The following is a 27,668-nucleotide window of genomic DNA, read 5'->3' as shown; positions in this document are numbered from 1 at the left end:
GGTGTTGTAAAGCAGGGTTTTGTCGACCCGGTGAAAGATATGTGTTTGGAGTCATGAGAGGTAAAGTGAGTCAAGAGGACACCCCAGACTGTTTACAGTTGGTGTGATTGTGAGGTTATATGTCCCTCGGTCATCAGCTCTATGCCACAATGCTGCTATGTATGAGAAGAGTCCGTAATAACCCAACCAGGACGGCGGTGAGAAGTTACACTATGTAATGATCCTGATGTACAGCTAGTGGCTATGAAGCGTGTGTTGGATCTGAACCAAAGCTCTATGAGGAAAAGCAATGCTGACCTTGGTTTGACCAGAACGGTCTACAAAAGGGTTGGACAGAGTTCATTCTGGGACTTCCACCTGTGAGGCGGGGTGCGGTCGGTTGACTTGCGGTGGGTGCGGTCGGTTGACTTGCGGTGGGTGCGGTCGGTTGATTTGCGGTTAAGGTCACTCAGGAGTAGCCGGGGGTCAGAGGGAAAATTAACCTTGGTTTCCGCCCCTGCCAGGAGACTGTAACAAAAACAGCCAGTCCAGACCAGCCAGGCACACCTACTCCTGTGTGTAAATCTAACTGACATCTCACTGAGAGCAGAGAGCATAAAACCCCTGTTGACTGCATCAGAACCAGACCTGGTCCAACCAGTATATACTCTATACTTTCAAATACTTTGAGATTTTGTTTTAGCCCGACCTGAAGTGCCAAATGGGTGGGTTTTCAAATCAAATTGTATTTGTCACATGCGCTGAATACAACAGGTGTAGACCTTACCGTGAAATGCTTACTTACAAGCCCTTAACCAACAATGCAGTTCAAGAAAGAGTTAATAAAATATTTACTAAATAAACTAAAGTTAAAAAAAAATACGTAACCCAATAAAATAACGTGGGGCTCATCCATTGGTTCAAGTGCGCCAGGCCAGCTCAATCAAACCCTGCCAAATACCATTTAAACCCAGGCAAGCTCAATCAAAACCCTGCCAAATACCATTTAAACCCAGGCAAGCTCAATCAAAACCCTGCCAAATACCATTTAAACCCAGGCAAGCTCAATCAAAACCCTGCCAAATACCATTTAAACCCAGGCAAGCTCAATCAAAACCCTGCCAAATACCATTTAAACCCAGGTCAGTGAAGGGCTTTCTGCCAAAGAGAAGCCGTTCCTCCTCCCATCTCAAGTTTCTGACATGGGAACAGTCCGAGATTCCCAGAAACATCTGTAAAAAGGGAACTACCTGTGAGTGAATCAGTCTACGACGTCAACAGAGGAGTATGTCTGACATCAATGGAGGGGGAAATAGAGGATTAGTTTACCAGTCTCAATAGGGACATCGGCTAGTTAATGTACGCACGCGCGCATGCACACACACCAGGGATATCAGACTTGAAACTAACCCCATTTACTGGCATCAAAACACACATCACCATAGCCACTCAAAGCTTTATCATCAAGAATCCAATGTATTCATAATATGTTCCTATACCAACCTAACTTTCCACTGTATTCATTAGTTCCTATACCCACATAACTCTCCACTGTATTCATAAGTTCCTATACCCACCTAACTCTCCACTGTATTCATATGTTCCTATACCTACCTAACTCTCCACTGTATTCATTAGTTCCTATACCCACATAACTCTCCACTGTATTCATATGTTCCTATACCCACATAACTCTCCACTGTATTCATATGTTCCTATACCCACATAACTCTCCACTGTATTCATAAGTTCCTATACCCACATAACTTTCCACTGTATTCATATGTTCCTATACCCACATAACTCTCCACTGTATTCATATGTTCCTATACCCACATAACTCTCCACTGTATTCATATGGTCCTATACCCACATAACTCTCCACTGTATTCATATGGTCCTATACCCACATAACTCTCCAGTGTATTCATATGGTCCTATACCCACATAACTCTCCACTGTATTCATATGTTCCTATACCCACATAACTCTCCAGTGTATTCATATGTTCCTATACCCACATAACTCTCCAGTGTATTCATAAGTTCCTATACCCACATAACTCTCCAGTGTATTCATATGTTCCTATACCCACATAACTCTCCAGTGTATTCATAAGTTCCTATACCCACATAACTCTCCAGTGTATTCATATGTTCCTATACCCACATAACTCTCCAGTGTATTCATATGTTCCTATACCCACATAACTCTCCACTGTATTCATATGTTCCTATACCCACATAACTCTCCAGTGTATTCATATGTTCCTATACCCACATAACTCTCCAGTGTATTCATATGTTCCTATACCCACATAACTCTCCAGTGTATTCATATGTTCCTATACCCACATAACTCTCCAGTGTATTCATATGTTCCTATACCCACATAACTCTCCAGTGTATTCATAAGTTCCTATACCCACATAACTCTCCAGTGTATTCATATGTTCCTATACCCACATAACTCTCCAGTGTATTCATATGTTCCTATACCCACATAACTCTCCACTGTATTCATATGTTCCTATACCCACATAACTCTCCACTGTATTCATATGTTCCTATACCCACATAACTTTCCACTGTATTCATATGTTCCTATACCCACATAACTCTCCACTGTATTCATATGTTCCTATACCCACATAACTCTCCAGTGTATTCATATGTTCCTATACCCACATAACTCTCCACTGTATTCATATGTTCCTATACCCACATAACTCTCCACTGTATTCATATGTTCCTATACCCACATAACTCTCCACTGTATTCATATGTTCCTATACCCACATAACTCTCCACTGTATTCATATGTTCCTATACCCACACAACTCTCCAGTGTATTCATAAGTTCCTATACCCACACAACTCTCCAGTGTATTCATATGTTCCTATACCCACATAACTCTCCAGTGTATTCATATGTTCCTATACCCACATAACTCTCCACTGTATTCATATGTTCCTATACCCACATAACTCTCCACTGTATTCATATGTTCCTATACCCACATAACTTTCCACTGTATTCATATGTTCCTATACCCACATAACTCTCCACTGTATTCATATGTTCCTATACCCACATAACTCTCCACTGTATTCATATGTTCCTATACCCACATAACTCTCCACTGTATTCATATGTTCCTATACCCACATAACTCTCCACTGTATTCATATGTTCCTATACCCACATAACTCTCCACTGTATTCATATGTTCCTATACCCACATAACTCTCCACTGTATTCATATGTTCCTATACCCACACAACTCTCCAGTGAACAAATAAAAATGGGGTACAAGTTGGAATGTGATCCATATCAGGTGTTCTTTTATCCCGGCCCAAATACATGTCACCTGTCCAATTGTCTCAGCTCCCTCTGTAGCCTCTCTGGGTGGGTGGAGGGCCCTGGCTGGCCAAATACATGTCACCTGTCCAATTGTCTCAGCTCCCTCTTTAGCCTCTCTGGGTGGATGGAGGGCCCTGGCTGCCCAAATACATGTCACCTGTCCAATTGTCTCAGCTCCCTCTTTAGCCTCTCTGGGTGGATGGAGGGCCCTGGCTGCCCAAATACATGTCACCTGTCCAATTGTCTCAGCTCCCTCTTTAGCCTCTCTGGGTGGGTGGAGGGCCCTGGCTGGCCAAATACATGTCACCTGTCCAATTGTCTCAGCTCCCTCTTTAGCCTCTCTGGGTGGGTGGAGGGCCCTGGCTGGCCAAATACATGTCACCTGTCCAATTGTCTCAGCTCCCTCTGTAGCCTCTCTGGGTGGATGGAGGGCCCTGGCTGCCCAAATACATGTCACCTGTCTAATTGTCTCAGCTCCCTCTGTAGCCTCTCTGGGTGGATGGAGGGCCCTGGCTGCCCAAATACATGTCACCTGTCCAATTGTCTCAGCTCCCTCTTTAGCCTCTCTGGGTGGATGGAGGGCCCTGGCTGCCCAAATACATGTCACCTGTCCAATTGTCTCAGCTCCCTCTTTAGCCTCTCTGGGTGGATGGAGGTCCCTGGCTGCCCAAAAACATGTCACCTGTCCAATTGTCTCAGCTCCCTCTTTAGCCTCTCTGGGTGGATGGAGGGCCCTGGCTGCCCAAATACATGTGGGTTAGTTTTGTGTAGAACTGCTAAATACTCAATTGAAAATGTGCAGAAAAAGGTTGGGGCTTTGTTTAGCCCTCCCTTTTTCTCCAAATGCTTCCCCCCAAAACAAACCGTTTACACTATGGAGTTGATAGCTTTACATACGAAAAAACACACACTGTATATTGTGGTGTGTGGTTATTTGTTTCTTGACAGCAAAATGAAGTACAGCTGACATGGACAGCTGGTAGCTGTGCTGTTGAGTGACATAATCACAGACCAACCAGCCAGCTGATTTAACACACACACTCACACACGTCGGTACTGTTACATATACCTGGGGGATTCATAACATTAGGGTGGAAGACTATCACCCTTCTCTGGACCTATAAGCCACCCCTTTCCCTCACTCAATCCCTGTCACACACACACACACACACACGCCCACTCCCCTACTCCCTAAAGTAGAAACATAGGGACAGGAAGTTGAAGGGACATTCAGAGCCACCAGGAAGAGATACTAGCAGAACAATACTTCACTATCAAAGAACACAATGTTCCCTTCTCTCTGACTCCCTGAGTCTTTACATGGGGGTTGATGGGGTCAGTGTGTCTCTCCCTGAGTCTTTACATGGGGGTTGATGGGGATCAGTGAGTCTCTCCCTGAGTCTTTACATGGGGTTGATGGGGATCAGTGAGTCTCTCCCTGAGTCTTTACATGGGGGTTGATGGGGTCAGTGAGTCTCTCCCTGAGTCTTTACATGGGGTTGATGGGGATCAGTGAGTCTCTCCCTGAGTCTTTACATGGGGTTGATGGGGATCAGTGAGTCTCTCCCTGAGTCTTTACATGGGGTTGATGGGGTCAGTGGGTCTCTCCCTGAGTCTATACATGGGGGTTGATGGGGTCAGTGAGTCTTTTGTAATGACTACATTTGAAAACATTATTAAACTACTAAACTTCACACCCCCACAGTGGGTTGCAAGAAGTCACACATTCTATACATTTGCTGATGACACAACAGCCTGATCAACGACAAGACAACCTATAGGGAGGAGGTCAAAGACCTGGCCGCGTGGTGCCAGGACAACAGCCTCTCCCTCAACGTGATCAAGACAAAGGAGATGATTGTGGACTACAGGAAAAGGAGGACCGAGCACGTCTCCATTCTCATCGACGGGGCTGCAGTGGAGCAGGTTGAGAGCTTCAAGTTACTTGGTGTCCACATCACCAACAAACTAACATGGTCCAAGCACACCAAGACAGACGTGAAGAGGGCACGACAAAACCTATTCTCCCTCAGGAGACTGAACAGATTTGCCATGGGTCCAGCTGCACCATCGAGAGCATCCTAACTGGTTGCATCACTGCCTGGTATGGCAACTGCACGGCCTCTGACCACAAGGCACTACAGAGAGTAGTGCGAACGGCCCAATATACTGGGGCCAAGCTTCCTGCCATCCAGGACCTATACCAGGCGGTGTCAGAGGAAGGTCTTAAAAATTGTCAAAGACTCCAGCCACCCTAGTCATAACCTGTTCTCTCTGCTATCGCACGGCAAGCAGTACCGGAGCGCCAAGTCTAGGTCCAAGAGGCTTCTAAACAGCTTCTACCCTCAAGCCATAAGACTCCTGAACATCTAGTCAAATGGCTACCCAGACTATTTGTAGTCCCCCCCCCCCCCTCCCCCCACACCCCTTCTTTACACCACTGCTACTCTCTGTTGACATCTATGCATAGTCACTTTAATAACTCTGCCTACATGTACATACTACCTCAACTAACCCGTGCACCCGCACATTGACTCTGTATCAGTACCCCCCCTGTATATAGTCTCGCTATTGTTATTTTACTGCTGCTCTTTAATTACTTGTTACTTTTATCTCTTATTCTTATCTGTATTTTTTTGAAACTGCATTGTTGGTTAAGGGCTCGTAAGTAAGCATTTCACTGTAAGATCTACTACACCTGTTGTATTCGGCACATGTGACTAATAAAATGTGATTTTATGCATCCTATGACCTATGGTAGTTGGCCATCCTGAGAGAGACACGAGTATCTTATAACAGTATCACATCCTTGACTCGTGGGCACACTCTGTGGGGAATTTGAGTTAGATACAACTGAAAAATCAGGGAGAGGACATCTAGATTGACGGCAACTGCAAATCTCTCAGCTTGAGGCGATAATGTAACTCTTCTCTTCAAGCACAATATTCAAAACTCCTGCCCCAAAACCGTGAGAGAACTGCCAAGAACAGAAGAGCAAAGTGAAGCCCAACAACCTGCTGCAAGGTCCTTTTTTATTGCTTTTCAAGGGACCAGCTAAAATATTTTAGAAAATCTCAGTAAATTTGTTTTAAAGCATTGCATTGCATTAGAGATGGCGTCACTGTGGCAGCGAACGCCATGGAAACAGGATACGTGGGACTGATTTACGATTGGCCTAGAGACAGAGCAGGCGGCCAATCCGCATTTTTCTGAGTCCAAATAACACCACGTAATCTAGCCAAACAAGACTTTGAGCTAAAACTATAAATTATTCTACAAGCTTTTCAACAGTGGCCACTTTTCAACACTGTATCAGACGAATCATGTCTGAGCTGAGCTTGTATTAGAGTTGGGCCATATGGACAACAATCCTTATTGCGGTAAATTGCCTGAATTGATGCGATAACAGTAAAGTTCATTACATGAATGTGCACCACAGTTTTTTGTTGTATTGTTCTTTAAACTACTAATTCTAGTTTGTAACCATCAATTGTCCCATTTAACAATCACCTATATTAGCAAACGTATTACATTTCAAACTTCACATTCTAGTGTAGGCTACTTATCCTTAATGGAGGTTATTAGCAAAATGCCTGGGATAAGTGATGGGAATGAGCGATGTCTGAAATGTTCCGTTTAGCGCTCCAGCCTGTAGACATGGCCACGTCTGGATGTGCTGCTGTGACGGCGACACGGTGCTTGTGGGAAGGAGACATGGTGGTTGTGGGAAGGAGACTAGGTGGTTGTGGGAAGGAGACTAGGTGGCCTCGTTGTTGATGAGCACCTACCCACTTTAGTTACAGTACATCGACAAGCCTGGAAGAACACGGGAGGTGTGTGTGTGTGTAATTGAGAGCGAGGTTGTCGAGTGGGTGGGCAGTGATGGGAGAGGATACAGGATACAGGAAGAAGGAGAAGGATATTACTTTACTCTGGTCCTGGCCTTGTGAGTTCCTGGATAACAATGGATATTCCATTTCCACATCTGTACACACACACACACACACACACTGGGGACCTCTGGGAATCCAGAACCCAGACCCTTAATTTTTTTGGAGTCAGAAAAGGATGACCTCACCAGGGCTTGGAGTGATGTTATGGTTTATATTGACTCTACCTCTCAGAGCTGGTGAACATATGCTGGGGATTACAAGGCCTGCTAATTTCCTGCTCTCTTTCTCTCTCTCTCTGCCTCTTTCTGCCTCTCACTACCTTTCTTTCTCTGTATCGCTTGTCTTCTCTCTCTCTTTCTCCCTCTGCTCCCCTCGTTCTCGCCCTCTTTCTCTCTTTTTCTCTCTCTTCGAGACTATTAACTAAAACCTGGAACTCATGTATGAGGTGTGAAGTCATACTGGGGTTTCTTCCCTTTATAAGTGGTTATGTGTGTTGAGCTGAGTGAGAAACCATATCAAGGGTCACACGCCTCATATCATGGGAATCGCATCAGGGCGGAACCACACAGATCTCAATGCTGGAACTTTAATATTTGAATGTGGTTAAAATGGTTGAGAGTTCAGTCGTATGGATCAAGGAATTGGTAGGGAATTCGAAGAGGGATCAAGAATTTGATATCAATTACTAGGGAATTTTCTGTTGCTGTCGCCAATTCAACTAAAACCCTCAACCCATAACTTATGCTGGGTCTGCACATCTGTTGAGACTGCTGGAGAGATTGTCTCCCTGGGCTTGAGATGGTCCTGTTTTACCAGGTCTTTGTTTGGAGTGCTCCTGTTTTCATATCAAATCTTAATTTGGAGTGTTTGGAGTGCTGTTTTCATATCAAATCTTAATTTGGAGTGTTTGAGGTGCTCCTGTTTTCATATCAAATCTTAATTTGGAGTGTTTGGATTGCTGTTTTCATATCAGATCTTAATTTGGAGTGTTTGGAGTGCTCCTGTTTTCATATCAGATCTCTGAGGAAATGAAGATGAGGTATGTGGAAGAAAGAATGCAAGTGGCGTGAGAGATAGAAGAATGTGAGAGATTGAATGGATACAAGATGGAGAGATGGAAAAAGATGGAGGGGGACCTGAGGTGATATAAAACAAAGTCCCGACAGAGGGATACAGACTGATATAGAACATATATTAGATTGAGACAAAGATGGAGAGATGGAAGGATGAGAAGAGAAAACGAGAGGATTCCAGAGTGATATTAAACACTGATGTCATTCAGAAAGCTATTGTGCAGATGAAGAAGGAGACATTGAAGATAGGAAGAGAGGCATATTGGATTGTAGGGCCGGGAATTGCCAGGGACCTCACGATACAATATTACCACGATACTTAGGTGCCGATACGATGTTTATTGCGAGTCTCACGATTCTATATTTATTGCGAATCGATACTGTGATTTTATTGCGATTTGATGTTCCCAGCATATTGCTCACTATATGTCTGCTGCATGAGAAAACGCACAACTAATATTGCGATATTGTCGAAACGATATGATATGATATACTATCAGAAATAATGTCCCGACTTGTACCCTACCGTTCAAAAGTTTGGGGTCATTTAGAAATGTCCTTGTTTTTGTCCATTTAAAATAACATCAAATTGATCAGAAATACAGTGTAGACATTGTTCATTTTGTAAATGACTATTGTAGTGGGAAACGGCATATTCTTTATGGAATATCTACATGGGCGTACAGAGGCCCATTATCAGCAACCATCACTCCTGTGTTCCAATGGCACGTTGTGTTAGCTAATTCAAGTTTATAATTTTAAAAGGCTAATTGACCATTAGAAAACCCTTTTGCAATTATGTTAGCACAGCTGAAAACTGTTGTTCTGATTAACGAAGCAATAAAACTGGCCTTCTTTAGACTAGTTGAGTATCTGGAGCATCAGCATTTGTGGGTTCGATTACAGGCTCAAAATGGACAGAAACAAAGACTTTTCTTCTGAAACTCGTCAGTCTATTCTTGTTCTGAGAAATGAAGGCTATTCCATGCGAGAAATTGCCAAGAAACTGAAGATATTGTACAACGCTGTGTACTACTCCCTTCACAGAACAGTGCAAACTGTCTCTAACCAGAATAGAAAGAGGAGTGGGAGGCCCGGGTGCACAACTGAGCAAGAGGACAAGTACATTAGAGTGTCTAGTTTGAGAAACAGACGCCTCACAAGTCCTCAACTGGCAGCTTCATTAAATAGTACCCGCAAAACACCCGTGTCAACATCAACAGTGAAGAGGCGACTCCGGGATGCTGGCCTTCTAGGCAGAGTTCCTCTGTCCAGTGTCTGTGTTCTTTTGCCCATCTTAATCTTTTCTTTTTATTGGCCAGTCTGAGATATGGCTTTTTCTTTGCAACTCTGCCTAGAAGGCCAGCGTCCCGAGTCGCCTCTTCACTGTTGAATAGACTGATGAGTTTCAGAAAAAAGTACTTTGTTTCTGGCCAATTTGAGCCTGTAATCGAACCCACAAACACTGATACTCAACTAGTCTAAAGAAGGCCAGTTTTATTGCTTCGTAAATCAGAACAACAGTTTTCAGCTGTGCTAACATAATTGCAAAAGGGTTTTCTAATGGTCAATTAGCCTTTTAAAATTATAAACTTGAATTAGCTAACACAATGTGCCATTGGAACACAGGAGTGATGGTTGCTGATAATGGGCCTCTGTACGCCTATGTAGATATTCCATCAAAAATCTGCCGTTTCCAGCTACAATAGTCATTTACAACATTAACAATGTCTACACTGTAATTCTGATCAATTTGATGTTATTTTAATGGACGAAAAATGTGCTTTTCTTTCAAAAACAAGGACATTTCTAAGTGACCCCAAACTTTTGAACGGTAGTGTAACTGTATAGAGTTTTTCCCCCATCACTGTTGGGTTGATGTTAAACTATTGGATGAAGCCTTATCCCACTGATGCCGTATGACTCTCCTGCCCAACAGCCATAGAGAGGGAGGAGAGAAAGTCATTTTTCATTCAGAGATTTGGATTAAGGCTGTTGAGGATTATAAACACTTTAAGCCTTTCCATAACACAGAGACACACACACACACACACACACACACACACACCGATAAGTTAGCGACCGAGCAACCGTCTGTTCTCGTCCACATGTTGAACTAAATAATCAACTCCCGACTGGAAGTGGTCGCTGGGTGGCAGCAAGCCAAACCACATCCAGAGTCTCAGTTGGGTCGTTGGCTTTAGCCCATCCAGCCATCTTCTGCTAGGGACTTCAGGGGGAGTTGTGTAGGGTCCACACCCTAAGGTCTGGCTCTTGTTCTGGGCCACAGCTCCCCAAGAAACCTGCCTCCTGGATCCAGGAGCGTGACAGCAGATGGGGTTTTGGAGAGGGAGTGTGTGGGTGGGTGCACGTGCATGCCTGATGTATCAGTTTCCATTGTCAAAAGCTGGAGACGAGTCCCACAGTGCTAGTGAGGGACCGAAAGGAAAGGAGGATAGAGGGAGTGGGGCTTGGAGGGAGGGAAGGGAAGAGCGAGAGCGATGCTTGGAAGGAGAGAGGGGCTTGGAGGGGAAGAGAGAGGGGGGGTGGGCTAGTAGGGAGGGAGGGTAAGAGAGAGAGGGGCTTGGAAGGAGGGGAAGAGAGAGAGCGATGCTTGGAGGGAGGGAAGGGAAGAGCGAGAGCGATGCTTGGAGGGAGAGAGGAAGAGAGAGAGAGGGGCTTGGTATGTGTCGTTGGCCCGTGGTTTTTTCCTCCGTATTGTCATTTCCTCTGCAGCTTGAGTTAGAGCTCTCCGAACAGTCTGAAGGCTGCGAACGGGAACAAACAACACCACAGAGGAGCTGGGAAACCTAAACATTTATTCAGCGAGCCTGATGGGTGTCCCCTCTCTTCTGTAGCATCTGAGAGGGTTGTAATCTAAACATTTATCCAGCGAGCCTGATGGGTGTCCCCTCTCTTCTGTAGCATCTGAGAGGGTTGTAATCTAAACATTTATCAGGAGAACCTGATGGTTCCTCTCTCTCCTCTCTGCACTGCAGTCATCTCTAAAGAGTAGGCTATATACTGTTGAGGTTGTTATGAGTCAGTGCATCCTCTATTACAGAGCACGATAGAATGTTTCAGTGGGTCAACAGGTCTCAGGTCAGAGGGTTCTGGTGTTTCGTCGGGGACATCCGCCGTACAGATGTTTGTCTTTGGATTGACCTTTTCTGTTCAATTTCTAGTTTGGGCCGTGTGTAAATAAATAAATGGGAAATGTTATTCACCAGAGCTCTTGAAGTTCATACAGTTATATTGGGTTATATTGGGTTATCACAGTAAGGTCTATTGGTTATTACATCTATGTCCCCGTCTTGTCTGGCACTAATGACTGTCTTCAAGTGGTGTGTGTGTGACAGCAGTCACTCAAGCGATTCATTGCTCCTCATCAACCTTCAACAGAGCACTTAAAGAAGACTATCTTCTCGGGTCATGCCTATATCATGATGTACCTGTGTGTCTCACTTAGTTATGAGTCATCCCCAAGGGCTTTGACCTGCTGTCTGGCCTGTCAGCAAAGCTCTCAAACCCTTATAGTCCATAATCTTCACTGCCTATCATCTCCCAAGAATAGAGCATTAACCCATAGCCCTCTAAAGACTGGGGCACTAACCCATAGCCCTCTAAAGACTGGGGCACTAACCCATAGCCCTCTAAAGACTAGAGCACTAACCCATAGCCCTCTAAAGACTAGAGCACTAACCCATAGCCCTCTAAAGACTAGAGCACTAACCCATAGCCCTCTAAAGACTAGAGCACTAACCCATAGCCCTCTAAAGACTGGAGCACTAACCCATAGCCCTCTAAAGACTAGAGCACTAACCCATAGCCCTCTAAAGACTAGAGCACTAACCCATAGCCCTCTAAAGAATAGAGCATTAACCCATAGCCCTCTAAAGACTAGAGCACTAACCCATAGCCCTCTAAAGACTGGGGCACTAACCCATAGCCCTCTAAAGAATAGAGCATTAACCCATAGCCCTCTAAAGACTAGAGCACTAACCCATAGCCCTCTAAAGACTGGAGCACTAACCCATAGCCCTCTAAAGACTGGGGCACTAACCCATAGCCCTCTAAAGACTAGAGCACTAACCCATAGCCCTCTAAAGACTGGGGCACTAACCCATAGCCCTCTAAAGACTGGAGCACTAACCCCTCTAAAGACTAGAGCACTAACCCATAGCCCTCTAAAGACTGGGGCACTAACCCATAGCCCTCTAAAGACTAGAGCACTAACCCATAGCCCTCTAAAGACTAGAGCACTAACCCATAGCCCTCAAGACTGGAGCACTAACCCCTAGCCCTCTAAAGACTAGAGCACTAACCCATAGCCCTCTAAAGACTAGAGCACTAACCCATAGGCCTCTAAAGACTAGAGCACTAACCCATAGCCCTCTAAAGACTAGAGCACTAACCCATAGCCCTCTAAAGACTAGAGCACTATCCTATGGCCCTCTAAAGACTGGAGCACTAACCCATAGCCCTCTAAAGACTAGAGCACTAACCCATAGCCCTCTAAAGAATAGAGCATTAACCCATAGCCCTCTAAAGACTAGAGCACTAACCCATAGCCCTCTAAAGACTGGGGCACTAACCCATAGCCCTCTAAAGAATAGAGCATTAACCCATAGCCCTCTAAAGACTAGAGCACTAACCCATAGCCCTCTAAAGACTGGGGCACTAACCCATAGCCCTCTAAAGACTAGAGCACTAACCCATAGCCCTCTAAAGACTAGAGCACTAACCCATAGCCCTCTAAAGACTGGGGCACTAACCCATAGCCCTCTAAAGACTGGAGCACTAACCCCTCTAAAGACTAGAGCACTAACCCATAGCCCTCTAAAGACTAGAGCACTAACCCATAGCCCTCTAAAGACTAGAGCACTAACCCATAGCCCTCTAAAGACTAGAGCACTAACCCATAGCCCTCTAAAGAATAGAGCATTAACCCATAGCCCTCTAAAGACTAGAGCACTAACCCATAGCCCTCTAAAGACTGGGGCACTAACCCATAGCCCTCTAAAGAATAGAGCATTAACCCATAGCCCTCTAAAGACTAGAGCACTAACCCATAGCCCTCTAAAGACTGGGGCACTAACCCATAGCCCTCTAAAGACTAGAGCACTAACCCATAGCCCTCTAAAGACTGGGGCACTAACCCATAGCCCTCTAAAGACTAGAGCACTAACCCATAGCCCTCTAAAGACTAGAGCACTAACCCATAGCCCTCTAAAGACTGGGGCACTAACCCATAGCCCTCTAAAGACTGGAGCACTAACCCCTCTAAAGACTAGAGCACTAACCCATAGCCCTCTAAAGACTGGGGCACTAACCCATAGCCCTCTAAAGACTAGAGCACTAACCCATAGCCCTCTAAAGACTGGAGCACTAACCCATAGCCCTCAAGACTGGAGCACTAACCCATAGCCCTCTAAAGACTAGAGCATTAACCCATAGCTCTCTAAAGACTGGAGCACTAACCCCTAGCCCTCTAAAGACTGGAGCACTAACCCATAGCCCTCTAAAGACTGGGGCACTAACCCATAGCCCTCTAAAGACTAGAGCACTAACCCATAGCCCTCTAAAGACTGAGGCACTAACCCATAGCCCTCTAAAGACTAGAGCACTAACCCATAGCCCTCTAAAGACTGGGGCACTAACCCATAGCCCTCTAAAGACTAGAGCACTAACCCATAGCCCTCTAAAGACTAGAGGACTAACCCATAGCCCTCTAAAGACTGGAACACTAACCCATAGCCCTCTAAAGACTAGAGCACTAACCCATAGCCCTCTAAAGACTAGAGCACTAACCCATAGCCCTCTAAAGAATAGAGCATTAACCCATAGCCCTCTAAAGACTAGAGCACTAACCCATAGCCCTCTAAAGACTGGGGCACTAACCCATAGCCCTCTAAAGAATAGAGCATTAACCCATAGCCCTCTAAAGACTAGAGCACTAACCCATAGCCCTCTAAAGACTGGGGCACTAACCCATAGCCCTCTAAAGACTAGAGCACTAACCCATAGCCCTCTAAAGACTAGAGCACTAACCCATAGCCCTCTAAAGACTAGAGCACTAACCCATAGCCCTCAAGACTAGAGCACTAACCCATAGCCCTCTAAAGACTGGAGCACTAACCCATAGCCCTCTAAAGACTAGAGCACTAACCCATAGCCCTCTAAAGACTAGAGCACTAACCCATAGCCCTCTAAAGAATAGAGCATTAACCCATAGCCCTCTAAAGACTAGAGCACTAACCCATAGCCCTCTAAAGACTGGGGCACTAACCCATAGCCCTCTAAAGAATAGAGCATTAACCCATAGCCCTCTAAAGACTAGAGCACTAACCCATAGCCCTCTAAAGACTGGGGCACTAACCCATAGCCCTCTAAAGACTAGAGCACTAACCCATAGCCCTCTAAAGACTGGGGCACTAACCCATAGCCCTCTAAAGACTAGAGCACTAACCCATAGCCCTCTAAAGACTAGAGCACTAACCCATAGCCCTCTAAAGACTGGGGCACTAACCCATAGCCCTCTAAAGACTGGAGCACTAACCCCTCTAAAGACAAGAGCACTAACCCATAGCCCTCTAAAGACTGGGGCACTAACCCATAGCCCTCTAAAGACTAGAGCACTAACCCATAGCCCTCAAGACTGGAGCACTAACCCATAGCCCTCTAAAGACTGGAGCACTAACCCATAGCCCTCTAAAGACTAGAGCACTAACCCATAGCCCTCTAAAGACTAGAGCACTAACCCATAGCCCTCTAAAGACTAGAGCACTAACCCATAGCCCTCTAAAGACTGGAGCACTAACCCCTCTAAAGACTAGAGCACTAACCCCTCTAAAGACTAGAGCACTAACCCCTCTAAAGACTGGAGCACTAACCCATAGTCCTCTAAAGACTGGAGCACTAACCCATAGCCCTCTAAAGACTGGTGCACTAACCCATAGCCCTCTAAAGACTGGAGCACTAACCCATAGCCCTCTAAAGACTGGTGCACTAACCCATAGCCCTCTAAAGACTGGAGCACTAACCCATAGCCCTCTAAAGACTAGAGCACTAACCCATAGCCCTCTAAAGACTAGAGCACTAACCCATAGCCCTCTAAAGACTAGAGCACTAACCCCTCTAAAGACTAGAGCACTAACCCATAGCCCTCTAAAGACTAGAGCACTAACCCATAGCCCTCTAAAGACTGGAGCACTAACCCCTCTAAAGACTAGAGCACTAACCCCTCTAAAGACTGGAGCACTAACCCATAGCCCTCTAAAGACTGGGGCACTAACCCATAGCCCTCTAAAGACTAGAGCACTAACCCATAGCCCTCTAAAGACTGGAGCACTAACCCATAGCCCTCTAAAGACTAGAGCACTAACCCCTCTAAAGACTGGAGCACTAACCCATAGCCCTCTAAAGACCACCCAGCGTTAGAGAGAGAGATCTTAAGGGGCTCGCTCATCTTCTTTTACTCCTTCTTCTGGTCATTACTGATGTTTAGTCATTTAGTGGGCCTCTGTGTTGACCTGTCAGCACGGTGATTGTGTGTGTTGACTTAGAACAATGAATCTCCTTACTAAGCACTTCTGATACCAGTTATTCATCAAACCTGTATGAAAAGACTGTGTGTTCTCTGTTTGTCAGTGAAACAACAAGCCTGTTGTCTGTCTGTCCCTCTCCTCAGCTAGCTCCAGCTCTGTCCCTCTCCTCAGCTAGCTCCAGCTCTGTCCCTCTCCTCAGCTAGCTCCAGCTCTGTCCCTCTCCTCAGCTAGCTCCAGCTCTGTCCCTCTCCTCAGCTAGCTCCAGCTCTGTCCCTCTCCTCAGCTAGCTCCAGCTCTGTCCCTCTCCTCAGCTAGCTCCAGCTCTGTCCCTCTCCTCAGCTAGCTCCAGCTCTGTCCCTCTCCTCAGCTAGCTCCATCTCTGTCCCTCTCCTCAGCTAGCTCCAGCTCTGTCCCTCTCCTCAGCTAGCTCCAGCTCTGTCCCTCTCCTCAGCTAGCTCCAGCTCTGTCCCTCTCCTCAGCTAGCTCCAGCTCTGTCCCTCTCCTCAGCTAGCTCCATCTCTGTCCCCCTCCTCAGCTAGCTCCATCTCTGTCCCCCTCCTCAGCTAGCTCCATCTCTGTCCCCCTCCTCAGCTAGCTCCAGCTGTGTCCCTCTCCTCAGCTAGCTCCAGCTCTGTCCCCCTCCTCAGCTAGCTCCAGCTCTGTCCCTCTCCTCAGCTAGCTCCAGCTCTGTCCCTCTCCTCAGCTAGCTCCAGCTCTGTCCCTCTCCTCAGCTAGCTCCAGCTCTGTCCCTCTCCTCAGCTAGCTCCAGCTCTGTCCCTCTCCTCAGCTAGCTCCAGCTCTGTCCCTCTCCTCAGCTAGCTCCAGCTCTGTCCCTCTCCTCAGCTAGCTCCAGCTCTGTCCCTCTCCTCAGCTAGCTCCAGCTCTGTCCCTCTCCTCAGCTAGCTCCAGCTCTGTCCCTCTCCTCAGCTAGCTCCAGCTCTGTCCCTCTCCTCAGCTAGCTCCAGCTCTGTCCCTCTCCTCAGCTAGCTCCAGCTCTGTCCCTCTCCTCAGCTAGCTCCAGCTCTGTCCCTCTCCTCAGCTAGCTCCAGCTCTGTCCCTCTAATCAGCTAGCTCCAGCTCTGTCCCTCTCCTCAGCTAGCTCCAGCTCTGTCCCTCTCCTCAGCTAGCTCCAGCTCTGTCCCTTTCCTCAGCTAGCTCCAGCTCTGTCCCTCTCCTCAGCTAGCTCCAGCTCTGTCCCTCTCCTCAGCTAGCTCCAGCTCTGTCCCTCTCCTCAGCTAGCTCCAGCTCTGTCCCTCTCCTCAGCTAGCTCCAGCTCTGTCCCTCTCCTCAGCTAGCTCCAGCTCTGTCCCTCTCCTCAGCTAGCTCCAGCTCTGTCCCTCTCCTCAGCTAGCTCCAGCTCTGTCCCTCTCCTCAGCTAGCTCCAGCTCTGTCCCTCTAATCAGCTAGCTCCAGCTCTGTCCCTCTCCTCAGCTAGCTCCAGCTCTGTCCCTCTCCTCAGCTAGCTCCAGCTCTGTCCCTCTCCTCAGCTAGCTCCAGCTCTGTCCCTCTCCTCAGCTAGCTCCAGCTCTGTCCCTCTCCTCAGCTAGCTCCAGCTCTGTCCCTCTCCTCAGCTAGCTCCAGCTCTGTCCCTCTCCTCAGCTAGCTCCAGCTCTGTCCCTCTAATCAGCTAGCTCCAGCTCTGTCCCTCTCCTCAGCTAGCTCCAGCTCTGTCCCTCTCCTCAGCTAGCTCCAGCTCTGTCCCTTTCCTCAGCTAGCTCCAGCTCTGTCCCTCTCCTCAGCTAGCTCCAGCTCTGTCCCTCTCCTCAGCTAGCTCCAGCTCTGTCCCTCTCCTCAGCTAGCTCCAGCTCTGTCCCTCTCCTCAGCTAGCTCCAGCTCTGTCCCTCTCCTCAGCTAGCTCCAGCTCTGTCCCTCTCCTCAGCTAGCTCCAGCTCTGTCCCTCTCCTCAGCTAGCTCCAGCTCTGTCCCTCTCCTCAGCTAGCTCCAGCTCTGTCCCTCTCCTCAGCTAGCTCCAGCTCTGTCCCTCTAATCAGCTAGCTCCAGCTCTGTCCCTCTCCTCAGCTAGCTCCAGCTCTGTCCCTCTCCTCAGCTAGCTCCAGCTCTTGGAACACAAGGGAATCATTCCCTAGGTGCTGCTGAGCTTGAAGAGCGCCTTTCATTCAGGCCCTTTGACTGTCTTTTGATGCTTTTGAAACTTTCCATTCAAGCTTCATTATCGCCTCGAATGAGCCGGCGGCGGCGTCATCGGAAGTCCTGCTTCCAAGCTTTTTCCAAGTTTTGGCAGGTAAAAGCCCTAGACAGATGGTTATGGAAGTCATTAACATTCCAGAGGGCGAACACATTGACACACACACACACACCACAAAGATGTGGACACTTGTTTATTTTTCCACGTGCGGGGGCGGGACCATGCCCGAATGCTGCACTGTCTGGAGAAGGTGGTGGTGGTGGGGTGGGGGGTGCAGACACCCCTGTCCTGAAAACAATACAAAGGGGCAGACAAATGAACGCTGTGGGCTCAGTGAGGGATCGGGGAAGTGGATTAGAGATGGATGGATTGACACAGAGGACTGGAGGACAGAGAGGGAGAGATGAAGAGAGGGAGGGGTGGAAAGAGACATGGGTGAGGGGGGAGATGGTGTGTAAGTGACATGGCATATGGACCAGAAGATCAACTTTCAGTCCTCAGTAGTTCCAGATTGTTATATACATGTGTTTCACTGCACTAGATGTAACAGTATCTTCTTGAAGGGAGAAATCTTCTTCTGCTTCTTCAGCAACCAAAGCTGATCCCCTTTCTCTGCAAAACAGTATCTGACCAGCCATAAAGAGACCTCAACTTCAGTATCTGATTTTCACCTCCTGTAAATGTGTTGTATCCAATACATCGTCATGGTCTACCACACACACACACACACACACACACACACACACACACACACAGACACACAGACACACACACAGACACAGAGGCCATAAATCCACGTTCAGGTCCCCAAAATGTGGAAATATCCCATTCCTCCTCCAGCTCTGTGTCCCAATAATTCCTCCTGTGGAGGTGGTGGGCGTGGTGATCTGTAAACCAGAGAGGAGCGTGGGTTGTGGCTCGGACATGAAAGAAACGTCTTGAATCACCACGGAGACCTGATACAGTGACGTACAGTAGTACTGAGTGGCTGCTACTCTCTAGAATGATAGGCCTTGGGGGGAGGAACTGCTACTCTCTAGAATGATAGGCCTTGGGAGGGAGGAACTGCCGCTCTCTAGAATGGTAGGCCTTGGGAGGGAGGAGCTGCTGCTCTCTAGAATGATAGGCCTTGGGAGGAAGGAACTGAATGATTGCTGGCACCTCCTCACCTCGCTCTCGCTCTCTCAATGTAAGGGCATTATTGGCATGAAAAACATAAGTTAACATTGCCAAAGCAAGTAAAGTAGATAATAAACAAAAGTGAAATAAACAACAAAAAGTGAAAAGTAAATATTACTCACACAAGTTCAAAAATAATAGAGACATTTCAAATGTCATATTGTCTATATACAGTGTTGTAACAATGTGCAAATAATTAAAGTACAAAAGGGAAAATAAATAAACATAAAATGGGTTGTATTTACTAGTGATGCACCGATATTACATTTTTGGCCTATACCGATATCCAATATTTTCCTTGACAAAAAAATTATACTGATAACCAAGATTGAATTTTTTTTCGGCCATTTAATCATTCTAGTACAGTTAAATAGTTAACACACACATGGACGCAACGGTCTAAGGCACTGCATCTTAGTTCAAGAGGCGTCACTACCGTCCCTGGTTCGAATCCAGGCTGTATCACATCCGGCCGTGATTGGGAGTCCCATAGGGCGGCGCACAATTGGCCCAGCGTCTTCCAGGCTGTCATTGTAAATGACTTGCCTAGTTAAATATAGGTTACACACACACACACACAGACACAGACACACACACACACACACACACACACACACACACACACACACACACACACACACACACACACACACAGACACAGACACAGACACAGACACACACACACACACACACACACACACACACACACACACCACACTGACCAAAAAGTTATTTTGTTTTCATTTACGTATGTCCCCATTTTCCAGTAAAACATAATCAAAAATAATTTATTTCACTTACTTGCTGTGCTGTTTCATTGTTAATTTGTTCAGTCGTTTCATTCTCAACCAGGATTTCTATGGAACGCTGTTTGGGTCTTTGCGTGTCAAAAAAAGATACACGTCAAATAACACTATTTGGCACGCTTCCCAACACATAACCCGGTCCGGTCGAGCCTCACTAGCCAGATGAAGCTAGCTGGCTGCTTTTAACGTTAGCTTTGGGCAACAGGGTTAAGTAGCTGGCTAGCTATTTATTTTTATGAACTGAAGTTCAATTTCAATAAGCGAACAACAAGTGGCAACCTAGCTAATACTTACTCACAAGGATTCCTAAATCATTGCTAAGAATAATGAAAATGACTGCAGTTTCTACTGGTCATTGTTTTCAGGCTGGTTGTATTGGTGCTAGCTAAGTACCAAGATAAAGCTAGCTACCCCAGAAGTTGAGGTCGAACAAAATGCTTTATTACCAACGCTGTATTGTAAACACATTGTTCGTGGCCGGTGTTTGCTTGTTTGCAGACTTTTTTGTACAGCTTTGACAGTGCTACTGTATCTTTATTTGACACGCAAAGACCCAAACGGCGTTCCATAGTATGTATGTCGTGAAGCTAATAGCAGTGACACTATTACTGTGTAACTCCGGTAGGGCAACATCTGGAAAATAGCGCACTTGTTAGTGTGTACCGGTGCTCGACCAGTCTGCGAAAGCCAACATCCCCCACGACAGAGAACGGTTGATTGTCAAGGGCAATGAATTCCAATATCTTGGCTTTAATGGATTTCGCCTTTGAGTTGTCTCACTGAAATGTTCTTACTCTTTCAAGTGACTGCTCAACTTGTTGACTGCTCGATCCACACCAGCAGACATTGTGGGCTATGTTGCTGTGTTGCAAGTGTAGCGCAAAATTTTACATGGCGTCATTACGTCATGTTATATAGGTATGAATGGTAGCTTTCTCATCGGTTAACTAGACATCAGGCCGATGCCGATGTTGGCATTTTTAGCTAATATCGTCTGATTCCGATATGTTCACCGATATATCGTGTATCCCTAGTATTTACAATATTGTTTGTTCTTCGCTGGTTGCCCTTTTCTTGTAGCAACAGGTCACAAATCTTGCTTCTGTGATGGCACACTGTGATATTTCAGTAGATATGGGAGTTTTTCAACATTTGATTTGTTTCGAATTCTTTGTGGTTCTGTGTAATCTGAGGAAAATATGTGTCTCTAATATGGTCATACATTTGGCAGGAGGTTAGTAAGTGCAGCTCAGTTTCCACCTCATTTTGTGGGCAGTGTGCACATAGCCTGTCTTCTCTTGAGAGCCAGGTCTGCCACCAGCGGCCTTTCTCAAAAGCAAGGCTATGCTCACTGAGTCTGTACATAGTCAAAGCTTTCCTTAAGTTTGGGTCAGTCACAGTGGTCAGGTATTCTGCCGCTGTGTACTCTCTGTTTAGGGCCAAATACCATTCTAGTTTGCTCAGTTTCTTTCAATTTTTTTCCAATGTGTCAAGTAATTATCTTTTTGTTTCTCATGATTTGGTTGGGTCTAATTGTGTTGCTGTCCTTGGGCTCTGTGGGATCTGTTTGTGTTTGTGAACAGAGCACCAGGTCCAGCTTGCTTAGGGGACTCTTCTCCAGGTTCATCTCTCTGTAGGTGATGGCTTTGTTATGGAAGGTTTGGGAATCACTTCCGTTTAGGTGGTTGTAGAATTTAACGTTTCTTTTCTGGATTTTGATAATTAGCGGGTATCGGCCTAATTCTGCTCTGCATGCATTATTTGGTGTTTTACATTGTACACTGAGGATATTTTTGCAGAATTCTGCATGCAGTCTCGATTTGGTGTTTGTCCCATTTTGTGAATTCTTGGATGGTGCGCGGACCCCAGACCACATAACCATAAAGGGCAATGGGTTCTTTAACTAATTCAAGTATTTTTATTGCTCTCTCTCTCTCTCTCTCTCTCTCTCTCTCTCTCTCTCTCTCGTTTCCCCAGCAGTCACCTGTAAACTGAGTTGCTGGCACTGCGCTGAGTTACTGGCGCAGCCTCGCCTTCAAAGAATCTCTACACCCTCAGAGAGTAATGACTGACACACACGCGCGCGCGCACACACACACACACACACACACACACACACACACACACACACACACACACACACACTGTCTGAGGTGACGCTGGTGTGAAGGGTTCTGCTGAAACCATATGGCTGGGCCAAGGGCTCTGTTTCTTCTCTCCACTGGACTCCTGTGGCTCTTTTCACATTTCTTTCCCTCTGTTTTATCAGATATCCACTAATAATGGATAACTAGATCCTATGGACAGAGGGAGAGATGGATGGAGGGTGTTGTCAGTTGAAGAGAGAGAGAGAGAGAGAGAGATGGGTGTTCTGGAATGTCTGTGCATAACTGAAGTATTGAATTACACAGCTGAAAAACGGAGCAGATGATTCCCGAGTCTCTGGCTATTCACAGTGGTTCCTCCTGAGTCCTCACTAAAGTGCTGATCTAGGATCAGTTTAGCCTTTTAGAGCATAATGAATAGAACAATATGGACAGAGGGGAGTCCTCACTAAAGTGCTGATCTAGGATCAGTTTAGCCTTTTAGAGCATAATGAATAGGACAATATGGACAGACGTGATCCTAGACTCTGCTGTGTTCTGTTCTCTCTCTCTTTCTCCTTTCTCTCCTATCTCTCCCTTCTCCATCTCTCTTTCACACTCTCCTGTTCCCCCTCTGTGTCTCTCTGCTTTCTCTCCTCTCTTTCGGTCCTCTCTTTCTTTCTCTTTACCCATCTCCTCTCAATTCAATTCAAATCAAAGGGCTTTATTTGTATGGGAAACATATGTTTACGTTGTCAAAGCAAATGGAATAGACAAACAAAAGGGAAATATACAGTGGAAACATCAGTAAACATTACACTCACAAAAGTTTGAAAAGAATATAGACATTTGAAATGTTATATTATGGTCTATGTACAGTGTTGTAACAATGTGCAAGTAGTTGAAGTATAAAAGGGAAATAAATAAACAGGTTGTATTTACAATGTTGTTTGTTCTCCACTGGTTTCCCTTTTCTCATGACAGCGGTCCACACATCGTGCTGCTGTAACTGCACACTGCAGTACTTCACCTTACACATATAGGACTTTATCAATGTTTGTGTTCCACTGGTTTCCCTTTTCTCATGACAGCGGTCCACACATCGTGCTGCTGTAACTGCACACTGCAGTACTTCACCTTACACATATAGGACTTTATCAATGTTTGATTTGTTTTCTAATTCTTTGTGGGTCTGTGATTTGTGGGGAAGAAGTGTAGATCAGTTTCTACCTCGTTTTGTGGGCAGTGGGCACATAGTCTGTCTTCTCTTGAGAGCCAGGTCTGCTTACGGTGGCCTCGATCGATAAGTCTGTACATAGTCAAGGATTTTTTACATTTAGGGTCAGTCACAGTGGTCAGGTATTCTGCTACTATGTGCTTTCTCTCTCCCTCCTCTTTCTCTCTTGCTCTCTTTCCCTCTCTCTCTTTCCCCCTCTGTTTCTCTCCTCCACCGTCTTGCTCTCTCGCTCTCTCTCTCTCCCCCTCTCTCTCTGCTCTCTTTCTGTTCTCGGCTACGCTGTTTGATCACACTGATTGAAGCTGACACTGGAATAGAGAGCTGGGGGGCAAGTTGTTGGTTCACCTGGCGCTACAAATCGCTGGCTAATTGAGATGTAACTCGAACCTACAGTCCCTCTCTCCCTCTTCTTCTTTCCTCCCCCTTCCGTCTTCCTCCCTCTCTCCCTCTTCTACCATTTCCTTTCTCCTCTGAGTAGATGTGAACAGACGTTGCCCTCAGGATCAACTTACTCCTCGCCTAAACCTTAACCATTACGGGAAAGTAAACCCCAAACTGACCTTAGATCAATGTGGAGGGGACTTCATTCTTCTCTGCACCTCAGACCCAACTAGTTGATCCCCGAACCAGGGGCGAGTTGAGTTGACTGGACCAGCCTTGGCTATCATGCGTCGTGACATTTATGCAGTGCTCCGTAACTATACGCCTGCAGGAGATGAGCAATCCTAGAGTCATCTTAATCTTTGTGTGTGTGGTGTGTGTGTGTGTGTGTGTGTGTGTGTGTGTGTGTGTGTGTGTGTGTGTGTGTGTGTGTGTGTGTGTGTGTGTGTGTGTGTGTGTGTGTGTGTGTGTGTGTGTGTGTGTGTGTGTGTGTGTGTGTGTGTGTGTGTGTGTGTGTGTGTGTGTGTCGCGCATCAAGAAATCTAATCCTTGACACTGAGAAGATAATTCCCACTGGGATGGAGATTTTTCCAGTAGACCTTAGGCACCTGTCATTGGATAGTCATTATATTCTCTGGTATGTGCTCTGCTGTTTTCTGTGACAATGGCGCGTGTCGCAGTCACACTGACTGCAAGGCAGGGATACCATCACTGTCTGGGACCTTCTGACACACACACACACACACACTCACAAACACATATACACATACACACACACACACACACTCACAAACACATATACACACACACACACACACTCACAAACACATATACACATACACACACACACTCACAAACACATATACACATACACACACACACACTCACAAACACATATACATACACTCACACTCACTCACTCAATCACTCACTCACTCACTCACTCACTCACTCACTCACTCACAAACACATATACACATAGACACACACACACATGTTGGATGACTTAGCATTACAGACACATTCTTCAGAGTACATGACAACTGTGAGCCTTACAGCAATCTGGCACCACGTCCAATAAGCAGATACTGAGCTCTATTGGCTCGGTTTCTGAAAAACAATCCTATCTCTATGGGAAGTGATGCCCGTTGAGCACAGCTCCAGGCACATAGACCTATGCCACAGCCCTCATGTTGGTTATTGAAACATTCCTCTGCTGCCACAACGCCTGGTCTTCTTGTCTCGTTCTGTCTTCCATCGCCAGGGGTGCATTCACTAGGAACCAAACAGTGAGGGGACCTACCCCCGTTTTTGTTTAAAGTAAAGTTTCAGTTACAAAGCGTTTTGATACAGTTTGTTACGGTGTGCGACTAATGAATACACCGTAGGCTCTGCTCTTTAAAGTGGCTCTGAGTGACATGACACAGTGAACATAGACTTAGATGGACATTGCGTCATTGCTTTTAGGCACTAGAGTCCTCTATCTAACTCTATGGGTACCACTCAGGAAAATAAAAGATCTAAGGAACAATGAGTTAATTAACAGAACACGCCACTGGCCTCTGCTTGTCCTTCATGCTCTTCCTGAATACGGTGTGTGAGGGAACAGCTTCTTGGAAGGGGGCACTTTGACCCCGTGGATTATATGGCCGTACACACAAGCCAGGGGACTGTGGGACGCCGGGAGTGTGCGTGGTCATTCACAGCTTTGAAACGCCATGAAGAGACAAGGAATTTGTATCATTGAAAGTAAGATGTCTTTGCGCCACTTCTTCTCTCAGAGGGGGAGAGAGAGGGGGGGGAGTGAGAGAGGGGGAGAGAGAGAGACCATGAAGCCCTGGGCTAGGCCCATGCTCAGCCTTGGTGGTCCAATTTAAAAAAAACTCTTGTAGAGAGAAATCCCTGTTCTATTAGCTCGGTATGAGAGGGAGATGGACTGATAATTAGACGCTGTTATTAGGCTAATTGGTATTCCTATGTTAATCCACCAAGGCTTTACTAACAAAAACTGCAGCGATATTTAGTCTTGTCTGTGTTGTAATACACCATTATGATTCTGGGTTATCCCAGATTAAGTGTTTATTGTGAGAACAAACATTAGGCATGGTTAGAATAACACTGGGCACAATTGTTAACTTTGTTGAGGATGGACACACACACACACACACACACACACACACACACACACACACACACACACACACTGCGTCTCAGTATAAAAGTGACTCTTGGCTCAGAGCCCCGTGTCCCCCAGCGGGGCCTCACATCCTGACAGGAAGCTGTGTCTTTTCTCCTCCATTCCTCCTCAATCAGTTTCTTCTCCTTTATTTCTCCTCTCATTCAGGCTGTTGCTCAACGATGTTAATTTAACCCTCCTCTAGAACTGACCACTGGACCCGTCGAGAGAGAGAGAACATCCATCCATCCATCCAATCTATCACACATCAGGACTTATCAACCAGCAGCGTCACTTCAGTGTGAGTTGACTAACCAATAAAGCTCTTACAGAGACCGGACTCTTGACCCGGACTATTTAGGCCAAATCAAACGAAACGCCAACGAGCATCGCTTCGCATAGATGTGAGAAAAATAGACTTGTTTTCTAATTTGATGCACGTAATACTTTTGACAGCGTTGACACTCTGTCTGTCTCATTCACTACCGTGCTTTCTAATTCCAGTGTGTACACGCTCGCTCACGCTATGTTTGATTTGGCCTTTAGGAGTTTAAAAGCTCCAAACTGGACCTGGACCGACTCTCATGATGGGCCGGCTGTATCACACCAACATTGTCCCAGTCATCAGTAGTGTATAGTGCAGTAGGAGCTGTCTAGTGTCCACTTCACAGCATCACTCCCTGGGGCTCATACAGACCAGGCTTTCACTACAAACTGTCAGAGTCCTGGCACCCAAACTGACCCTTAAAACTGTCTCCTCAATGCCAGGATTCATCACTAACAACCATTTCATTTGAATTATTCACTACATACACACACACACACACACACACACACACATACATACACACGCTGCCAAGTAACAGTCAATGGCTGTTGACGGGGCATCGCCATCGAAGTCCCTCAGCGGGCTGTTCAGCTAGATGACTGACCTTGTGGGCGACCGTGTCCCTTCAACGTCCGTTTCCGGGTGTTTCCGTGGTGATGGATGCTTTGTATTGATAAGTGTCTCACTCTCCGCCCGGCCCCCAGGGGCCCTTTCTCTTCTCTCTTCTGGCAGTGTCAGAGAGCAGTCAGAGAGATGGAGAGAGGGAGAGGTCAGCTGACTGTATTTGAGAGATGAGTTGGTTTCCCTGGTCAGTTTCCTGTGCTGGTTCTGTCATTCTGCTCTCTACATCAAAAGGAGGTTGACTTGACACCTAACCTTTGACCTCACATCAGTGACAAAGCTTACTTTGTCATTTCTTTCCACTAGTGGCAGGAAAACATGGTAGATGAACGTCAGGTAAGGAAGGACTTTCATAGTGGATGTTGTGTGAGGAAGTTCACATGGAAAGTGTCCTGTATGTATTTGCATTTTCTATTTTCTACTAGTGTCAGGCCAAGCAGGCGTGGTGGATGGATCTTATGTAAGGGCATTCATATTGGCCTGTTTCCAAAGACTTTGGCGCCACTGTGGATGGTTTTATGTGCCCCCACAAAGATACTTTGGAATGTCTTTTGTAAGTTTGGGTTTGATGTTCTTTCCCAGAACCACCAACCAACACAAAAGACAGACCTACAGTAAACGCCAGCGTCCTTGATGTTGAACGAGGGAGTCATGTTGTTACCCACACATGGCCTTCCTACACCCACTATAACCAGCCCAGTTCTTTTCTCTGACCTTGATACCACCGCAGGTTTATTGGCGGTGTCCCTACTCAAAGTCTTCAAAGTGGAGAGGGGGATTGGAAACACAATGAAGAGTCTTGGGTTTTGTATATCTGCTGTGTCAGGACTTTGTCCAGGTTGCTGGTCTAAACTC

General features: G+C 46.2%; 1 protein-coding gene across 6 annotated transcripts in view; it reads left to right on the top strand.

Moving 5' to 3' along the window:
• LOC129851288 (gamma-adducin-like) overlaps nt 1-27,668 on the top strand; it is a 154,219-nt gene that overhangs the window by 57,183 nt on the left and 69,368 nt on the right. For 3 of the 6 annotated variants that reach the window (XM_055917722.1, XM_055917727.1, XM_055917719.1), the window contains one exon: nt 26,033-26,165. The exons of 2 other annotated variants lie outside the window; for them this stretch is intronic. The gene's annotated coding sequence lies outside the window, so the exon portion shown is untranslated. The remainder of the gene's footprint in view (nt 1-26,032; nt 26,166-27,668) is intronic. One more of the 6 variants, XM_055917723.1, reaches the window with a different exon arrangement.

This window comes from Salvelinus fontinalis, chromosome 3 (assembly GCF_029448725.1).
Source record: "Salvelinus fontinalis isolate EN_2023a chromosome 3, ASM2944872v1, whole genome shotgun sequence".
In the NCBI taxonomy this organism is placed as follows: domain Eukaryota; kingdom Metazoa; phylum Chordata; class Actinopteri; order Salmoniformes; family Salmonidae; genus Salvelinus; species Salvelinus fontinalis.
This window is presented reverse-complemented; position numbering and strand designations above follow the sequence as displayed.